Genomic DNA, 8,836 nt, shown 5'->3' on the forward strand with positions numbered 1-8,836 from the left:
CTCCGACCTTGTTTTGCCTGAAGGATTGAACTTCCCATTGCCTCTTTCCACAGAGGTAGTCCATCTGATTCCTGTGTATTCCATCTGTCAAGGTCCATATGTATAGCCACCAATTATGTTGTTGAAAAAAAGGTATTTGCAAAAGTTGTTGGTCTTGCAAAATTCTATCATGCCATCTCCAGTGTCATTTCTGTCACCAAGGCCATATCTTCCAACTACTGGTGATTCTTCTTTGTTTCCTGGAAGTAACGGACACATTTCTAGAAACACAGTACATACCCAAACCAACACAGACTGAAGTAGAAAATTTGAATAGACACATAACAAAAGAAAAAACTGAGAGGGTCATAAAACACTGAGCACAAAAGAAGTTGTGGCTCAGACAACTTCATTGGATAATTCTATCAAACATTTAGAGAACAGCTGACACCAGTCCTATTCAAACAAATCCAGAACATAGAGAAGACAGGATACTCCCAAATTCATTCAATGAAGCAAGTATAATGCTCATACTAAATCCAGGCAAAAATACCACTAAACCCAGGCAAAAATACCACTAAAAATGTGAAATACAGATAAATATACCTCATGAATATAGTTGCAAAAATCTTCAACAAAATCATAGCCAATAGATTCCAACAATATATCCAAAACATAATACACCTTAATAAAAATAGGATTTGTACCAGGTATGCAAAGATGATGCAATGGTAGAAAAACAATCAAAGCAGTCCATCCCATAAATAAAACAAAAGAAAAGAACCACATGATCATATGAATCAATGCACAAAAAGCATTTGATAAAATGCAGCACCCATTCCTGATAAAAACTCCCAGCAAAATAGGAATAGAAGGCACATTTCTCAACTTAATAATGGGCATATTTGCAAAACCAACAGCCATCATTATTCTCAGTGGAAAGAAATTCAAGGCACTCTCCTTAAAAATGGGGACAGGCAAGGATGTCCTTCATTACCACTTCTATTAAACAATTCCCCAGCCAGGGCCATAAGGCAGGAAAGAGAAATAAAAGACACCCAATCTAGCAAAGAAGAAGTAAAACTATGTCTATTTGCAAATGACATGATCCTATACATGGAAAAACCAAGACACTTGACAAGAAAACAACTGGAAATAATGGAAAGATTCAGAAAAGTGTCAGGATACAATATCAACATACAAAAATCAGTAGGATTTCTCTGTATCAACAACTAGATCTCTTAAAAGAAAATTAGGAAAGCAATGCAATTTACATTAGCTACCAAGAATATAAAATATTAAGGAATAAATCTTACCAGGGACACAAAAAACCTATACAAAGAAAACTACAAAACATTACTACAAGAAACTATAAGAGAACTGCATAAATGGAAGAACAGCTTATGCTCAGGGATAGGAAGTCTGAACACTGAACATGTCAAGACCTCCCACAGAAATCTAAAAATTCAATGCAATCTGCATCCAAATTCCATAAACATTCCCCTCGCCCTCCCTCTCCTCCTCCTCCTCCTTCTTCTTTTTTTTTATCATGGTGGAAACATAAACAACAAAACATTCACTCACATAACAACTTCCCCATTTACAGCTAAGGGACACTGATGACATTTTTTTTATGTTGTGCCACCATTATTACTCTTTTACCAAAATATTCCACCATTAGTATAAAGTGAATGCCACACAAAAAAAGCTTCCCCTTTCTCGCTCCCTCCTACCCTTGGTAACTACAAATAATCTTTTATTTCTCTATATATATAATTTTTATTTTTATCCTATCTAGGAATTTAGCCTCCTCTCTATTCCCATCCATGGTAGCCACCAAAGTCTCCTTCTATGTAAAAACTTTTCCTTGACTTTTTACAATAGCAGACTAATACAATGTTTGTCCTCCTGTGATTGACTTATTTCAGTCAGTATAATGTCCTCCAAGTTCATCCATGTTATGCGGTGTTTTGGAGATTCTACATTATTCTTCAGAGTTGCATACTATTCCATTGTGTGTATGTACCATAGTTTGTTTATCCATTCCTTGACTGATGGACACTTAAGTTTTTTCCATCTCTTTGCTATTGTGGATGAACATGAGTGTGCATATATCTGTTTGTGTCCTGCTTCTCCCTTCTTTAGAATATTTACCTACTGTGTTAGTTGGAGCTGTGTGTCAACTTGGCTAGACCACAATTCTGTGTGATTTCAGCAGTTGAGATGTGGTTATTCCCATGATGGGATCAGAAGAATATGTTTTGGGCAACCAATCCATTGAAATGGAGTTTCCCTAGGGGTGTGGCCTGCTTCCAGTGTATTTATGGACATCCTGGGAAAAGAGACACTCTTCTGTGGATTGGGATTCTGCCTACAACTCTCTGTGAGCAAACAATCCACCATTTGGCCTGGAGACCTTGGATTCATCATTCATTGGAGTCAACAGATAGTATACTGCCTGCCAACCTTGAGCTCTTCAGTCCCTGCAGCTGAGTGAGTCGGGAAAAGCCTCCAGCTTGACATTTCATGCAAGCACTTGGGACTTGCCAGCTTCTATAAGTGCGTGAGCCATTCTTCTAAGATATATTTCTCTTTCTCTATATATATAAGCATTACTGGTTTTGTTTCTCTAGAGAACCCAGTCTAACACATTTGGTACTGAGAGTGGTTCTAGAGAGAAAAAATCGTGAGGATGGGCTTCCTAAATTGGTTCTCCAATTTGATTAATCGTAAAGGCACTGATGACCCTGCCTCCATTAGTAAAGAGGGCCCTGCTAATCCATGGTATGAGGTGGCAACATTAATATGCAAAATAACACCATCAATAGATCAAGTACTTGTGAGAAGTGAGGCTCTGGGTGATCGCATATTTGATACTTTTCTACAATTTTGTCAGCATCAGGAGTATAAGGAAGCTGGTTGGTTGATCCTACTTACGCTAGACAAAGTGGTGAAAGAGCAAGATGAGCTCAGGGCTGCTGAGTCAAGGCTTAAGTGCTGCATAAAAGACCTCAATGTTTCCAGTTGTGCTCTGAAAGAAAGCCTCATTTCTTCTAGTAACAGAGCTTATATTGCCAAAAACCAAACCCAGAGTCTTATTGTAAGGGTGGCTGAATTACAACGCCAAGTAAATTACCAACTCACAATGGTGTCTGAAGTTAAAGTGAGGGCATTGGTTGGGAAAAAATGGGATCCTGAAACCTGGAATGGAGACATATGGGTAGCTAGTCAGGAAGATCAGGATATGGAGCCTGCAAATTCTGTTGAATCTGTTCCATTAGAAGGGATTACCGTAAAACCATTATCCCCTTCACCTCAGTAGCCCCTACTACCACGGGTTCCAATCACCCCCATCATAGTTAAGTGTCTTAGTTCAATTAGGTCAAATCAGGTTTACATAAAATAGCAATCACAGCAGTCTTCAAGGATGCTGGAGCTTCCTTCATAAATTTATTCCTCACAGTACTGGTGAAAGGCATGTCTTCTGGATTCTCCATTTCTGGCTCTAGGGGCCTAATATGATAAATCCATTCTAACAGGCCAATTTCCCTAAGCCTCTGGATACCTTCTTCTACATTAAACCAAGGCAGGTCTGGTTCTTCAACTTGACTTAAGGTAGGCCACCGCATAATCCATGCTTCAGTAAGCCAACCAAATAAACTATTAGATCCTTTCCTAACCTCTTGAGCTGAAACACTGAATGAAGAATCCATACTTACTGGGCCTAAATCACTAAACTCAGACTGATCCAATCTTACATTCCTTGCACCATTATCCCACACCCTCAGTAGCCATTCCCGTACATATTCTCCAGGTTTCTGTCTGTACATGTTAGCAAAATCAAGTAGGTCTCTTTGGCTGTAACATACCACCTCCCCAGTCACACTTGGTATTTCACCTTTTGGGGCTTGCTTGGACTTAACTTTAGTTATAGGTCTAGCAGCAACAATGGGTGGTTGGGGCAGTTCCTGAGAACATTCAGCAATGTCTTCCATGGCCTCTGACTGAGGCAATGACCAGCAGGAACGTTTGGGTTAATCCCATCAAACTGAGGTGAAGGGGATAATGGTTTTACAGTAATCCCTTCTAATGGAACAAATTCAACAGAATTTGCAGGCTCCATATCCTGATCTTCCTGACTAGCTACCCATATGTCTCCATTCCAGGTTTCAGGATCCCATTTTTTTTCCCAACCAATGCCCTCACTTTAACTTCAGACACCATTGTGGGTTGGTAATTATCACAACTGGCAAATTGTTTCAAAGCCATAGTGACCCCTCCTTGGGTTTGCAAGGTGGTATCTCTAGGGAAGTAGATTGTCACATAGTCCTTCTGAGGAGTGGCTGGTGGGTTTGCACCACCAGCCTTCTGGTTAGCCATAAAATGCCATGGGCACTATGCCACCAGTGCTCCCTTAAGGACATGGGAAAACTACCTACCAATTTTATATGGAGAGGAAAGAGAGCTCAGAAAAGCAAAACACTACTGAAGAAGACAAACAAAATAGGAAGTCTCACACACCCTGATCTCAGAACTTACTATACAGAAATAGTAGTCAAGACAGCCTAGTAGTGGTACAATGATACACATGTAGACCAGTGGAACAGAATTGTCCCAAAATAGGTCCATCCACCTTTGGATCATCCACTGATCTTTGACAAAGGACCAAAACCCATTCAATGGGGAAAAGATAGTCTCCTTAACAAACTCCTTTGGTGCTGGCAAAAGTGGGTATCCAATTGCAGAAATATGAAACAAGATCCATACCTCACACCATATACCAAAAAGAACTCAAGATGTATCACAGACCTACATGTAAAACCCACAACCATAAAGTTCATCAAAACTAAATTTGGGCAAACATAGGGGAGACCTGATTCATGACATAGACTATCAAACAAAAATCAAAATGCACTAACAGGAGAAGATAAGCCAGATGACTGAGATCTTCTAAAAAATTAAATTCTTATGTGCATCAAAAGACTTCTCCAAAAGAGTAAAAAAAATGTACATATTGGGAAAAAATACTTGGCAATGACATATTCTACAAGGGAGTTATCCCTAAAATTTATAGAAAACCTCAGCCTCAACATAAAAAAGACAAGCAATCCAATTAAAAAATAGGCAAAGGGCATGAACAGACACATGACCAGAGAAGATATTCAGGCAGCCAACAAACAAATGAAGAAATGTTCACAATCATTAGCTATTAGAGAGATGCATATCAAGACAACAGTGAGATACCTGACACCTGAGCCATAGCAAAGTTCAACAAGACAGAAAACAATTGCTGGTGAGGGCATGAATAGATTGGAACTCACACACTGCAAGTGGGTTTGTAAAATGGTAGTCTTCAGTGTGGGAAATGGTACAGTGCTCTCTTAAAAAGCTGGAAATAGAAAACCTAGAAGAAATGGGGAGATTTCTAGAAACATACTACTTACCTAAACTAACACAGATTGAGGGAGAAAGATTGAACAGACCTATAACAAAAGAGGAAAGTGAGCAAGTCATTAAAAAATTGCCAACAGAAAAAAGTCCTGTCCCAGATGGATTCACTACAGAATTCTACCAGTCATTCAGAGAAGGGCTGACACCAATTCTACTCATACTATTCCAGAATGTAGAAAAATATGGGATCCTCCCAAATTCATTTTATAAAGCAACCATAACCCTGATACCAAAACTAGGCAAAGACACCACTGCAAAGGAAAATTACAGACCAATAGCCCTCATGAATATAGATGCAAAAATCTTCAGCAAAATCATAGCCAATGGACTCCAACAATATATCACAAACATAACATACCTTAATGAAGTGGGATTCATATGTGTTATGCAAGGATGGTTCAATGTTAGGAAAACTATCAATGTAGTCCATCCTGTAAGTAAAACAAAGGAAAAGAACCACATGATCATATGATTCAATGCACAAAAAGCATATGATAAAATGCAGCACCCATTCCTGATAAAAACTCTCAGCAAAATAGGAATAGAAGGCACATTTCTCAACTTAAAAGAATATATATGCAAAACCAACAGCCAACATTATTCTCAATGGAGAGAGACTCAGGGCACTTCCCTTACAAATGGGAGCCAGATGAGGAGGCCCTCCATTACCACTTCTATTAAACATTGTAATAGAAATCCTAGCTAGGGCAATAAGGCAGAAAAAAGAAATAAAAGACATCCAAACTGGCAAAGAAAAAGTAAAAATATGTTTATTTGCAAATGACATGATCCCATAAATAGAAAAACCAAGTCACTCAGCAACAAAACTTCTGGAAGTAATTGAATGATTCAGAAAATTGACAAGATACAAGATCAACATACAATAATCAGTTGGATTCCTCTGCATCAACAAAGAGACCTCTTAAAAGGAAATTAGGAAAGCAACAGTGTTTCTTTGCTATTCAAACAAAAAAAAAAAAAAAAAAAAAGGAAAGCAACATTAATATTACCTACCAAGAATATAAAATATTTAGGAAAAATCTTACCAGGGATGCAAAAGATCTATACAAAGAAAACTACAAAACGTTACTACAAGAAATTATAAGAGTTCATTCAGAGAAGAGCTGACACCAATTCTACTCAAACAATTCCAGAACACAAAGTATGGAATCCTCCCAAATTCATTTTATCAAGCAAGCATAACCCTGATACAAAAATGAGGCAAAGACACCACTAGAAAGGAAAACAACAGACCAAAATAGATGCAAAAATCGTCAACAAAGTAACAGCCAATAGGCTCCAACAATATATCAAAAAAAAAAAAAATTATGACAAAGTGGGATTCATACAAGGTATGCAAGCATGATTCAACATTAGAAAAACAATCAATATATGCCATCACATAAGGAAAATAAAGGAAAAGAATCACATGATCATATCAATTGATGCAGAGAGGCATTTGATAAAATCCAACATCTATTCCTGATAGAAACTCTCATCAAAATAGGAATAGAAGGGAAATTCCTCAACATATTAAAGGGCATGTACATAAAACCAACAGGCAACATTAATCTTAATGGAGAGAGAATGAACCCATTCCTGTTTCCAACAAGAACCAGAAAAGAATGCCCTCTATCACCACTTCCATTCACATTGCGTTGAAAGTCCTACCCAGGGCAATCAGGTAAAAAAGAGAAATCAAATGCACCCAAATTGTAAGGAAAAAGTAACACTATTCCTATTTACAGATGATATGGTCTTATATATAGAACACCCAAGAGACTCAGCAAGAAAACTACTTGAAGTTATTGAAAGATGTAGCATAGTGGCAGGTTAAAGATCAACATACCAAAATCAATTGTATTCCTCTGCACCAACAAAGAAATTGCTGAAAAGGAAATAAGGAAATCAATACAATTTACAGTAACTATCAAAAAGATAAGATAGTTGGAAAAAAATCTTACCAGTAACACAAAAAACCTATACAAAGAAAACTACAAAACAATACTTCAAGAAATTATAAAAGATCTATGTAAATGGAAGAACATGCAATGCTCATGGATAGGAAGATTGAATATTGTGAAAATATCAATACTACCCAAAACAATCTATATATTGAATGCAGTCTCAAGCCATATTCCATCAATATTCTTTAAAACACAGAAAAACCAATCACTAATTTTATATGGAAAGCAAAGAGACCTAGTGTAATAGTTGGAGCTGTGTGTCAACTTGGCTGGACCCCAGTTCTATGTGGTTGCTCCCATGATGGGATCAGATGACTGTGTTCTGAGTGGCCAGTCTGCCCAAGGGGAGTTTCCCTAGGGGTGTGGCCTGCTTCCAAGATATCCAGAGACATCCTGGGAAGAGAGACAATCTTTGAGGGATTGGAACCCTGGTGTGCAGACTACAAACTTCCGTGAGGGAGCAGCCCACTGCTCAGCCTGGAGATCTTGGGTTAGTCTTTTATTGGAATCAACAACCAGTGTGCTGCCTGCCAGCCTTGAATTGCTCGGCCCCCTGCACTTGCAGAAGCTAAGGCTGCTGCCATCCAGAAGTTTCCTCCAGGGACTTTGGACTTGCCGGCTTCTATATGTTTGTGAGCCATTTTCCTAAGATAAATTTCTCTCTCTCTCTCTCTCTCTAAATATATATATACGCTTTGCTGGTTTTTGTGTTTCTCCAGAGAACCCAATCTAACACATTTGGTACTGAGAGTGGTTCTAGAGAGACAAAATCATAAGGATGGGCTTCCTAGATTGGTTCTCCAGTTTGATTAATTTTGATGACACTAGCGACTCTGCGTCTGCTAGTAAAGAGAGCCCTACTGATCTGTGGCATTAGGTGGCAAAATTAATACACAAAATAACACCACCAATAGATCACGTACTTGTGAGAAGTGATACTCTGGGTGATCGGATATTTAATACTTTTCTGCAATTTTGTCAGAATGAGGAGTATAGGGAAGCTGGTTGGTTGGTCCTACTTACACTGGATAAATTGGTGGAAGAGCGAGATGGGCTCAAAGCTGCTGGGTCTCAGCTTAAGCACTGCATGAATGACCTCAGTGCTTCCAGCTGTGCTTTGAAAGAAAGCCTTATAGCTTCTACTACCAGGGCTGACATAGCTGAAACCCAAATCCAGAGTCTTATTGTAAGAGTGGCTGATTTACAATGCCAGCTCAATTGCCAACCCAGAATGGTGTCTGCTGTTAAAGTGAGGGCATTGATTGGAAAAAAATGGGATCCTGTAACTTGGAATGGGGACATATGGACATATGATCAGGAAGATCAGGATATGGAGCCTGTAAATTCTGTTGAATCCCTCCCATCTGAACAGATTACTGTAAAACCATTATCCCCTCTCCCTCAGCTTGAGGAGACTAGCCAAACCAGTCCTGCAGGGC

The sequence above is a fragment of the Orycteropus afer genome, unplaced genomic scaffold, assembly GCF_000298275.1.
Source record: "Orycteropus afer afer isolate SDZICR_OR568_19922 unplaced genomic scaffold, OryAfe1.0 scaffold00256, whole genome shotgun sequence".
Lineage (NCBI taxonomy): Eukaryota > Metazoa > Chordata > Mammalia > Tubulidentata > Orycteropodidae > Orycteropus > Orycteropus afer.